Here is a 13,080-nt window from a genome sequence, read left to right as displayed (position 1 = left end):
ACTCTTCTGGGTGGGTGCTGCCTCAGTGGGTTTCTATAGCTCTCTTGGTAACAGAGCACAGATCTCCAATGGGACTTACCAAACTGTGTTGCTGCAAAAGCAACAGTAGATAACACCTCTAAAGTCTGATTTTGTATTTTGAAATGGATCTCATTGAACCTCTGTATTATAAGGATGGGGTTGTCTTATTTGTTTAAATGCAATAAGCGTTTAATTAATGCATGTCCTGCCTTAGAATCATAGAATCATGGAATAGTTAGGGTTGGAAAGGACCTCAAGATCATCCAGTTCCAACCCCCTGCCATGGGCAGGGACACCTCACACTAAACCATCTCAGCCAAGGCTTTGTCCAACCTGGCCTGGAACCTCACAGTTGATTCGTTGCACATTGGTCTTGAAATCTTTCTTCTTCTTTTTTTTTTCTGTGAGTGTATGTGTACACCCATCTGCAAACTGATATGGGTTACTATAGCCTGCACCGTGTGTCAGCCTGAGGACTTGGGACCACATGAGAATGGTATGCTGCCTGATCTAATACGCACTGCTTTGCAGCAAGTGCTCAATGGTATGCTACCGTAGCACAATGGCTTCTAGTCAGCTCATGCAAAATAAGCTCATATCTGCCTGCAAAAGACTGTGCATATTACAACTCTTGACTCCTTCCCGGGTAGCTGTAACGATGCAGCTCAAATGGCTGTCCTGAGCAGGTTGGCCCTCCAACCATATTATAGCTTTGTAATATCTTTCTGATAAAAACCCCTCCCGATCTCTCAGATACATCTTTCTGCCCTCTCTGGCAACCTCAGGTACTTATTTGGCGTTTGTCTGTCTTCTGTCCATCTTCCTAATAACATCGATGAAACGTTTTTACTCCAAGTTGACACCCATCAAGTATAACCACCTGTCGTGGTTTAAACCAAGCCACACAGCTCATCCACTCACTCCCCCCGCCTTTTCTCCCTCTTTCTTTCCTTCCCAGCCCTCCCTCCCCACTCCCGGAGGGATGGGGAGGAGAATCAGGAGAATGTAATTCCCACCAGTTGAGGTAAGAACAGCCCAGTAACTAAGGTATAACACAAATCACTGCTGCTGCCCCCAAGGATAATAATGATAAAGGAAATAACAAGGGAAGAGAATACGATACCACCGCCGAATGAGTTCGACCCCCCCAAAGAGAGCCCGTGCCCTTCCGGGTAACTCCCCGTTACCTCCCTGGGCATGCCATGCTGTGGTATGGAATACCTCTTTGGCTAGCTTGGGTCAGGTGTCCTGTCTCTGCTTCCTCCCGGCCTCCCCTTGTCCCCGGCAGAGCATGAGGCTCACAAAGTCCTTGGCCAGAATAAACATTACTGAGCAACAATTACAAGCAATCGGTGTTATCAGCTCTCTGCCCAGGCTGGAAGTCAAAACACAGAGCTTGCGCCAGCTACTAAGAAGGAGTAAAAACTGACTGCTACTGCTGAACCCAGCACACCACCAAGTAGCAGGTTCCCTTTCTTAGCAGGCCTGAGTGCTTGCTCTGAGTTGCAGCAGACTGGAGGTAACCAGCCATAGCCAGACAGCTTTAAATCATGCAACACAAGCGTACCAAACCTGTTTCTTTTACCTGTCAACCTCACTAGGGCAATCTCTTAATGTTCAAATTTTGTTCATTCCCTGTTCTTTGATGTAGTCTTCCTCCAGATGGGTACACACTGAGTTGCAGACAGAAAAAGGACATTTTACCACTGCGTGGTACAGAATTTCTTCAGGAGCTTCTTTAATTTGGCTGCCCATTGTCGAACAGTACACTGCAAAATTGAGAGGCACATTTCTGAAAGTTTGAGGGAAAGAACTAGGAAGAAAATGGGGAAAATCTAGCTTAACGACTCTTTCAATTCTGAAAGTTGCAATTTGACAGCAATCCTGTGGGCTGGGAAATAAACGTTCGTGCCTTTGCCTCTATAGTCATTTGATTGATGTCAAATTGCTTCAGATGAAATAAAGAGTGAGATTCAGTCATTTTTTTTCCCAGCTTCTTTCTACAGAATTGGGGTCACAGTATTTGGGATCAAAAAGTTATTTATGTCATTTATTTTCTACCGCTGATTGCACTTTAGCCTCTCAAAATCTTGGTTTTATCATGAAGATGTGCCTTTATATTTAGAACTTTGCAGCACCATGGCTTCTTAGACAGAAAAGGTACACATCTGATGGAGGAGCCCACCATTTTCAATCCTTTCACCACTACAGGTTCTGATGCTGACCCTACGAAGCCCTTAAATTAACATATTTTAAAGCATGTAGGTAGCCTCATTGACTTCAAAGGGTATAAACGCAATATACTCACATATAGGAACATGCATCTTCATATTGATAAAGGTTCTTCCATGACCTTCTCTTACCAACACACTTATGCTGGTGCAAGGATGAACAGCAGAACAAGTCTTCCCAACAGTCTGCGAACAAACCTCTTCCAAAGAGACAGCAAAAGTGAGCAAGACTTGACTAACAAACATCACCTTCCTTCCTCCTGTTCCCTCCCCAGCCACCCCTGCTAAGACAATAAGGTTTTCCTCCATACAGCCGGATTTTGGGTTTATTTTACTTCCTTCTGCAAGGCGAATGCACAGAGCAGATGTGCCTTGCATGTATGGCCAGAAGTAACGCTTGTTGAAAGGGTGTTAGAAAGTTATAGCCATGCTGGGTCTGGCTGCTGGGTAATCATTTCAGCCTGTAGCTTTCATAGGGCTTTCCTGAGGAGATGGCTGTCATTAACACTGTTATTGATGGAGACTGATGTGGAGAAGGTTGCCCAAAGTCCGCCTGCAAACCAGGTATACCCGGACCCCAGGTTTTGCTCACTGACAGGCATCAAAAGCTTTAAATCATATCTCAAACCACAGCAGAGGGAAAAAAATGAATTAGCAGGAATGCTGTGACCAAGAGACCTCACCTTTCGTATAAGTTTCTTGCACAAACAAGTGCTACTTTACAATACTTTGGAAATACGGGAGCCTAGGTAGGTTGCCCATTTAGACTAAAAACCTTGCTTTTAGATAGCTAAAGGTGAGATAAATCCATCCCTAGATTTTCTATAAGAATTCAAGAACTAAATGCTTTTTAAAGTGGCAAGTCCACTCACAATGCAAAGATTGCTTTTACACAATTTTATTCTCAGGCACTATTTATAGTTTTTACAGTATTTCTCATTTAAAAACAAAAAAAAAGGAGACAAAAATCACCTTATCAGAAAAACAGAAAGAAAATTACACTGACAAAAGGTAGGCAATTCAGAGTAATTAAAATCACTGTTGATAACGTTCTTACTGAAGTTAAATGGTGCGTTATTGTTGTTATTCTGCAGCTTTTCATCCATTCCAATACCCTAAATGTTATATCAAGCATAAGATATTTAAGAGAGAACAGCCATACAGAACTGAAAACAAAAAGCCCCCCAGCATTTGATATTACATCATATATAAAACTAAGTAGTCACTAAGAAGCATTACTAAAACTTTATAATTACCTGATATAAAAAGCAACTAACCAAGGCCATTCTGCACTGGGTATTATCCAGAAATAAGAAATAAACCGATGTTGCTGCTTCAATACCATCTAAGACTAGGAATCTGCAGAAAAACATCTATTCTATGAATAATAGCTCAACAGTCCCAAAGGACATCAATACATGAATAAGGGGTGGGGGGGAATCTCGAGCCTTTTCAAAATGGTGCTAATGCTCCACTGAAACTTAATTTTATAATTTACTGGCAGGAAATAAAATAATTCGCTACATATTCTGCACAACAAACCCCCTGCTTTTCCTGGGAAGGGTAATTATCCCTCAAAAAAAAAGGAAGAGAAAATACGACATCTCATATTAAGCTAAAGTCTCATCAAGAAGAGAAAGAGTGCCTCATTACATGTAATTACCAGGGAATTAGAAACATCATTTAACTAAATGAGCGAATAATGCTCAGGATATTGAAGAAACTTGCCTGCACTTCTGCAGAGCACTCTAAGTCCCATTACAAAAATTGCACCTCTTTAATGGAATAATTTTAGGCCTTGTCTGCCTTGCTTTAAAAATAAAGAGCCTCAGAGAGGCAGAAAGAGGCTGAAACTACCATAAACAACTGTTGAAAAGAGCTGCAGAGTAGGAGTAGTCTCTACTGGATACCATGATTTAAAATGACTCATAATCTAACATAATCATGAAAATTAAACCTAAGGACTTGGGTGGGAGGATGGGAGAGAAGGGAGGGAAACAAATTACCCTTTTTAATTGTACTTGCTCAAGACTACAATGTATTTATAATTATACATTATAGATATCGGGTGAAAGATTCTAGGTTAAAGGTAAATCTTCTATAGAGGGATGAAAGGCTGCTGCATTAGAAGCCAGCTCAAAAAAAGCAGCATAGCTGCTGATAGATACATTCTGTCCTGCAATGCAACTTTTTCCTAATGGTGAAGAGTTACTAGGGGAATTAATAAAGGCTACTGAAACGCATAACATGCAAATGACAAAGCACAGTCTCTATTTAAGGAGCATCTGCCTTTAAAGGTGAATCTGATGCTGCAGTAACAAAAGCTGGAAAACCTTATTTACCACCATTTGGATGCAGAGGTTACTCCTGCACCAAGAGAAACAAAGTTTTCCTCGCTGCTTTAACCAGAGGAATTGTCTCCAAGCCTTATAGCAAGTCACTAAATTGAAAAGATGGCCCTGGAGTTCAAAAGGGTTCGGTCAGTGTTTGAATCCTGATTCACAGCACTCTGTGACGACCGAATAACTGAAGTGACATTAGAACAAAGTCCCACCAAAATGTCTTCAAATTGATGCACAGGAAAGCATCACTTCTCTTTTTTAATAGAACATCCTTAGAGAAATAAAGAACACAGAAGTAAAACAAGACATACAGGGATATATATTATACATCATCTGAAGCATGTATTCTTTCTCTATTAACGTTTTCATCCTTTGTTTCCTTCTCTCCCCCCAAAAAACATCCCTCACTATGGAGATTCTAGGCAAATAAGGGTGGCTATTTCTTTACTGTAAACAGCTCACCAGCAGAACAACAAATAGTGACATAAGAGGAAGAAAAAGGAACTATAGCCTCAAAGTGTTGAATGTGGACATCTCCACAGGGTAAAGCAGGATAGCAGAAAATTGATGAATTTTTGCTGCTTTCAAGATCATAAACATTTCAGGTTGCTCACATCAGCCTGGTTCGAAATCAGAACAGCAAAAAAAAAAAAAAAGGGGGATCTGGGGGGCTTTTTTGTTTTAGTTTGGGATTTTGATGGAGATGTAGAAGAGAGTCCAGAAAATGGCTTTTGAAAACATTAGGGGTTTATTCAATGTCTCACTATCTCTGCCACTCAGTTCTATTTGAGTTATCTCCAATTGGAGGAACAGAGGCTTAATGAAATGTCAGTGACATAGGAAGGGTAAACAGAATTATTTGGAACATGCTCACCTGGAGCATTGTGTGCAGTTCTGGTGTCCTCAACATAAAAAGGACATGGAACTGCTGGAACAAGTCCAGAGGAGGCCACGAGGATGATCAAGGACTGGAGCACCTCCCGTATGAAGACAGGCTGAGGAAGTTGGGGCTGTTCAGCCTGGAGAAGAGAAGGCTGCGTGGAGACCTCAGAGCGGCCTTCCAGTACCTGAAGGGGGCCTATAGGGATGCTGGGGAGGGACTCTTCATCAGGGACTGTAGTGACAGGACAAGGGGTAACGGGTTCAAACTGAAACAGGGGAAGTTTAGATTGGATCTAAGGAGGAAATTCTTTCCTGTTAGGGTGGTGAGGCACTGGAATGGGTTGCCCAGGGAGGTTGTGAGTGCTCCATCCCTGGCAGTGTTCAAGGCCAGGTTGGACAAAGCCTTGTGTGGGATGGTTTAGTGTGAGGTGTCCCTGCCCATGGCAGGGGGGTTGGAACTGGATGATCTTGAGGTCCTTTCCAACCCCAACTATTCTATGATTCTATAGCAAAATTTTCAGAATGTGAAAGGAGTGAGACAACCACGCACAACAGAAGGAATTGGTTAATAAGCAACTATACATATGATATATATGCTTATATATACATTTTTACAGATATAGATATATGTACATGGTCATTTGATGCATGGGTGGGACCACAAGCCTTCAGAGGAGTGCAGCTTGTAGGAAACTCCTGATGCTGGAAGAGGCCCATGATGAGGTGCACTAACCAGCATCCTTGTTCTCCCTCACCCTACTGCAAAGCTCCTGCGTATATGTTTCCCTGAGGGATGAAGCAATCACACAGTGGTTTCTCTTTGGATGAAAGTCATAAGGAGGCTTCTCAGGTGCTTCCCAGAACAGCAGCACCTGAAATTTCAGTTCCTATTTAAATGTCACAAAGAACAAAGCAATGGCAAACATAGCCCTGAAGCACACAAGGGGTGTTGGAAACACTGGTTTTACACTCACCAATGGGAATAATAGGAGATGGGTTGTGCCCTTGTGAACCCACACTATCAGACTACAACCTGCAGCGGGTGAATCCTGTTGCTGCCAAAGGCTCTGCACTCTCAGCTACTGTTTACAGCACAGCCAGGTTCTTATCCTGTATTTGGACACTTGCAAACAACTGCCAAAATAGGTTTTACCCTGTGCTGGATATTGTGTATCATGGATACTTCAGTGAAAGGCATTGTTCTTACAAAGAAACTGAAGAAGGGTACTGGAGGGTCTTAAACTTAATTGATTTTTTTATTCCAGTTCCCTAAGGAAATGAGATTTGTGCAATGAAATTGTCTGTGTCTGTCTGCCCATCCCCTTCTCCTCTCATCCCCCTAATAACTTTGGGACTGATAGACCAATTACAACTGAGTTTGACAGAGGAAGGAGGTCTCAAAGATATCAAATTCCTGTATCTCTCATGAAAGCAGGCAGTCAAGCAGAAGAGACAGCTTTAATAATGTGCCCAGGAAAGAAGGGCCAGGAAACCTACCTGGGGAAAGCTTCCTCCTGACTGTGGAAGAGTTTAAGTCTAAACTTGATTTCTCAGATATCTGAGAAGGAACATCGAGAAGACCCAACTCTGTAAAAACTCCAACTTTGTTCTGCAACTCATTGAGTTACTTGTTCATTATCTACATGCATTCCGTTTTCGCATTGGTCTCAAGATCATCAATACAAGAAGAATGAAGACCCAAGTGGAGATCAGGAACAAAACGTGACTGTGATTTGCAGTTGCGGCTTCCATATTGATTTCCAACTCCATTTAAAAAAAAATATATATATATAATTCCAAAAGTTTCTTTCATCCATGTAAGTCCCACTTCTAACCCCATTATCTGCCTAATTAAATTTTGGATGTATAAAACTGTTAGACCCATCTTTCGGGAGACTGTGCGCTTTAATCGCAATTACATGCTGCATATTTCATGATATATATCTTTTGCGTATAATTAGGAATAAAAAATGTAATCCCCAAAAGATGTTAAATAATTTAAATCCCGAGGATTTGATTAAAAGCATTCGAGGATTGCAGATGACAAGGAAAGAACAGTGACTCCATTATAACCAAGGGAAAAAATTCAAGGATTTAAGCACTTCTTTTACTTTTCAAACCAAGCACTATGATCTTAAAGATTTTACCCAGGAACAGATATATTTCCCCAGATATATTCCTGCCATTTAGCTTATGGTATAGGACTGAGGGGTTCTGCACAGGGCCAGATGTTTCATTTGAAAAGTTTATCTACAGATATTTCCCCCAATGTTTCTCTCCCAAATCTCACTAGGAGAAATTAATGTGCTCCGACAGAAACAGGGCACTTACCTTACCGCTAAGACAGCGTCACCTTCCAGCAGCAGTGTTTGGAGGCCACTATACAAAGCCTTCACGTGAAGAATCAAACAATCCCAACATAAAAAATATAGATGGAAGAGAAAAAAAGCCAAAGTGATGTTCTCAAAATATGTAATTTACAAATATGAAAGGTATTTATATCATCTTATGAGAGTCTGTGTCACCAGTTGACATCTCCACATGATGCAGAGGATGGTATGGATTATCGCCAGGAAGGACAAAATCAAATTCAGAGACTTGATACCTAGAAACAAATGGCAAAGAACAGGCTATGTCCTGTCGTGACACTGGGCACAGGGAGGCCTCTCCCACTCACCAACACTTCGTATGTTTGCATTCAGGGAAAATATACCTGCAGCTTCTCAACAGCTATGTAGCAACAGACGAGCATTCTACAGTGCACAAAGCTGCACAGGCAGCACTGCAGTGATGCGGAGAAAACTCCAGGAACAAACTTGCCAACAAAGTTCTAAATCGACAAGCAGGTATTCTTTATTGCAGCGCCGGGAGTCACGGGGGATAGCTCCTCCTAACGTGTGTCCCGGTATTGCTACACAAGCCATCCTTATGTAGTCCCTGGGCATACATACATATTCATGAGGCTACATATGGAGTACATGATTTTCCAGAAAGTTCCCCGCATGCGTACAGAATTGTGGTGGTGGTCTCTGAGGGTCGTTTACTTCTTCCAACAATCTTCATCACTTCTGGCAGCCTTTGAAGCACACGCAGTAGATGCTCATACCAGCTTAACTGGTTTGTTAGCACCAGAAACATAATAATCCTCCTGTCCTCCTACTCATCAGTTGGTTTAACTGTAGCCCATCCTGGACACCTGCCATTCCCAGATACTCCTTATCCCTGTGCCCTGTTCTTCTAGACTGTTTTTCTTAAAACTATGTCAACTATAACGATTTATGTTGTACAAGAATTCTCAGTGTGTTCTCTAGCTGCACTTATTTTTCCTGTGTATCATGCACCTCAGTAATTTTCCATTGCTACTGTTACAAAGCCAAACTCAACATTACTTAAAACTCATTCTAAAGGTTTATATATTCCATTTTGTACTTTGCTTTATTAACCCTATGCAAATTCAGAACTGCCTACAAAATGAATACATACATGGAATTTAAGAAGCATAATGGCCTTGTTTAATGGGACAGTCCTGCAGAGGTTTCTCCCTGGTGGAGCAAGACAGCACCCACCAGCTCTGGTGTGCCAGGTCACACTGACAGCTAAGCTTGTAAGGATAGGCAGGTTCAAAGCTAAAACAAGTTTGCCTGGTATAATAGTGGTATGGGCCATGAAGGAAAATAAAGCCTAAGAATTTAAGTTTTAAATAAATAGGAATCTCTGCATGGGTTGTAAAGAATACAAGTTTGCTCAAACAGGAGCAATGGCAGGTGAAGGAATGATCAGAGACAAATCCAGCAGTGTAACAATCGCAAGTACAATCAGCTCTAGCTTATCTTTCTTACTCAAAGATGAAACTGGTTAAAACCACACCATTCCTTGGCTAACCTGTGCTTGAGAAAGTCTACAAATGCTTCCCCAGGCAATTTATTCCTGGGCTTCACCATCCTTACACTTAGAAAGTTTTTCCTAATGTCTGCACTAATCTCTACTGCAATTTAAGCTCATTATGCCTCGCCCCAGTCCCAGTGGACATGGAGAACAGTTTATTCCCTTCCACTTTGCAGGCAATCACAGGAGACTCTGAAGACCTATTACATCCCCCATGTTGCTATCATGCATTAGCACGCTAACATGTGCTATTCACTCTATAAGAAAATGCATGATATAGTCAAAACTACCATAATCAAGCCTTATGAATTAAGACACATACCACAAAGTGCCTTGAGCATATTAGTTATAAGAATATCTGGGCAAGTCCTGTGTTTGACTTCTCATTTCTAAATTCTACATATCTGAATGTATTACAAAGTATCGCTTAAACACTATTGTGAACAAAGAAGCCTGACACATTTCAGAGCAAATATCACCTTGCTGGAGGACTAGAAGTTGTATCGGTTGCATATTGACTAAAAATTACTAGCGTTGCGGTTATGATTATACTAAACAACATAAAAGCAGCTAATGGTGTAATCACCAGAACAGATGCCTCCTAGTCAAAAGAAACAGGTTCTGCTCCAGACCACTAATACCAATCACTGATGGCGGACGTGTCATTTAGGCCAACATTTGCAAGAGCACCCAACAGCAGAAACACCCAGCTTTTGGGCAGCTATCTTAACCAATGCACCAGCTGAACTACTGCTGAACTTCGTGACTGTATGACTGTAACTGCAGTTTTCACGGCAGTAAAAAACTACTGGACACCTAAAAAAGTGAGAGACAGTTAAGGAAGATGGAGCTAGCAACACCTACACAGCTTTGGAAAGGTCATTCTCAACAGCATCGCTTAAGTCTGTGTTTGGGGCTGAGAGCTCCGAGGTGGGACTGGTTTTGCTTTGGAAAACACCCATCTAAAGGACACCCTTTTTAAAATGTATAATTGCAACAGCACAAAATATCACACCTGAGATGCAGCAGAGCTCCAGACCCATACATAGTAACTATACACTGATTATCTTGAAGTACTAGCCAACAGCAAAAAGGACACTTACCAGCAGGCTCTGTAACATTCAGGGCACAGATGTCACTCGGCTTCTAATACCACAGTGTTATGAGGCTCTTGTGGGAGACAACCAGGGGTATTTTTTCCTGCAAGCAGTCAACTGTGATTGATGACTCTATTAGAGTGACAGCTATGACTCCAAGTTTTCTGTATGGCCCTCAACACCATCCAAAAAGCAATGACTTAAGGAGGTTTTTTAGATCTCAATTCCTCTGATCAAGAGTCAGTATACCCTCTTTGCTCAGCTGCTTGTTATATAGGTCAGAGAAGGCTTGTTTCATGACTTCTCCAGCTTATAAACCTCTGCCTTGACCTGCATTTCTAGAAGAGAGCTAATAAAAGATTAACCTTTTAAAAGAAATAATCTGTATTCTAACTGCACATACTCATACCTAACATACGCACACAGCTGTAGCTCTGACCAACTAACATGCCTCCATTATGCCCAGTTGTCTCATTCATCCTCTACAGACTTGTTTCAAGCATTTACAATAAACCATCAACACACCACAAGGAACTTCCCTATCATTTTTAAGCTAAGTACGTCAAGTATTAACAGTTGTTTTCCCCACCAATACTCGCCACCAACAAGTTGCACAGGTGGCATCAGGTCCAGCTCATGTTGTCTGTTTTGCTAACCAAATTATTTGGAATTCCCCCAATTCTTTGTTTCCCTGGATGTCGTCTAGCTTGTATTTCACTTTGTTCCTCACAGTTCTACCCCTGTAACTCCCCACTATATCTTCTTTCCAGTTCACATTTCTCCACATCATCACTAAGCACCTTTTATCATTAGTTCCAACCTGTTTCTGCCTTCCCACATTACTCGGACCCATCCTCACTTCAGGTCTCTCTTCTCCACAAGCAAGGTCAGTATTGTGTTTCTAAGTAACAGCAATTTATTTGTGGGCTCAATCCTGTATTTTGTAATATTATACACTCTAAGCTGTGAGGAGATGGGAGAAACAAGACATTTTATATATATATTTGCAGAGCAAACATACGTCTATACATATTGTGGTATGAGATCCTGGAACACTTGACAGCATTCTTAACACAAAGTCTACTGTTTCAGCCTACAGTTATCCCCCAAACTAGAGATTTAGCTTACGACCTTTTTTGCTACTCATTCTTGCAGAAACCTTTGGATCACACTGATAGGCCCCAGATCCTCTGTATCAATGCATTCCTCAAACAAACAAACATAATAAACATAAACACCAGGGTGTCATCACTTCCTAAGCTGACAAATACAATTCAAACTTCGCTCAACTTCAGAGTCACATACCCTCAATACAAAGAAGTCAATCCAAACTGCAAGAAATAGGGTGCTGCACATCAGAAGAGAGGCTGCTACTGTAGTGAGGAAATTATTTAATTCAGGAAGACCTTTGTTTTTTTCCAAACCTATCAAAACCAGTTTATATTGTCAAAGAATCCATATCTAGCACACGCCAAACTATAACACATTCCACATACAACTCATTTACTATGTCTACCTCGTAACAGCTCCAGGTTGTTAGCTTTCTGCACAGAGCCAAGCTCCCTCTCCATCACCACCTTCTCTGTAACGATTGGTTACTATTCCTGTTGTCAGCAAGTTTGTTTTCTTAAAGGGAATGAAGTACTCCCACTGGCTACACAGGCACTGATAACTCAGAAGTATGAATCCAATCACCACTCCAAAATACTTAAATCCTTAATCATCTTTGGTAAGTCTCACAGGAGCTTTGTTCTGTCCCTCCTTACCATTCACTGCAAAGTGAACACTTAAGTATGAAGTACTTCCCTAACACCTGATACAAGCTACTATTAAGAGAGCAGTCTGTTCTGCAGAGTTGGAGGAGATGGCTTTTATTGGTGGTACTGATCAGAAGGTATTCACCTTCATTTCCACAAACCAGTCAGGAATCTGCACATTGAATATATTCTTTTAGCAGAGGATGGATTCGCAGGTTTAGTCTCCTGATCAGATCTACTCTCCTGTTTAGAAAAGGCCAAACACAGTGTCCGAGTTGTTTTTCTAATATTACTTTCCTGAGAAACTCTTAATTTGTCCAAGTTGAAGCATCTTCTCACACCCCATTCCAAAGTCCTCAAGAAGCTGACACACAACTTTGACAACAGATTATACTTCTTACCAGCTGGCAGTAAGGCGAGCAGGGCATTCAGAGAAACAGTGGATTTTCATGAGGTTTTATGGCCAGAATGACATTTCCACTCTGGGCAAACTCCTCTTTTCTAACTTTCTACTTGCGTTACTCCATAAACCTTGGCTACCAGGTCAGATCTGCATACTTGGAACAAACCACTCAGCTGCAGGCTGAAATTCTACATTTGCTCCCCTCTACCCTCAGTTCTTCCCATTAACTTTAGGCTTTTATGCAGTATATAAAAAACACACAGAACCAAAGTACTACATATTCAAGGTCTTTCCTCCAGGAAGAGTTAATGATTCTCCAGTAACGATGAACAAGCCCACCTAGTACAACCTTAGGCTTTCACAGCCCTGCGAGAAGATTGCCTGGAGACTCAGCATCCCCATGTGATGAAGAAATTCCCAGTTCACCTCATTGCAAGAAGACAAAAGGTTGAGAAATTTCCC

Source organism: Lathamus discolor, chromosome 3 (assembly GCF_037157495.1).
Source record: "Lathamus discolor isolate bLatDis1 chromosome 3, bLatDis1.hap1, whole genome shotgun sequence".
NCBI lineage: Eukaryota > Metazoa > Chordata > Aves > Psittaciformes > Psittacidae > Lathamus > Lathamus discolor.
The sequence above is the reverse complement of the archived record's forward strand: the minus strand, read 5'-3'. Positions refer to the sequence as shown.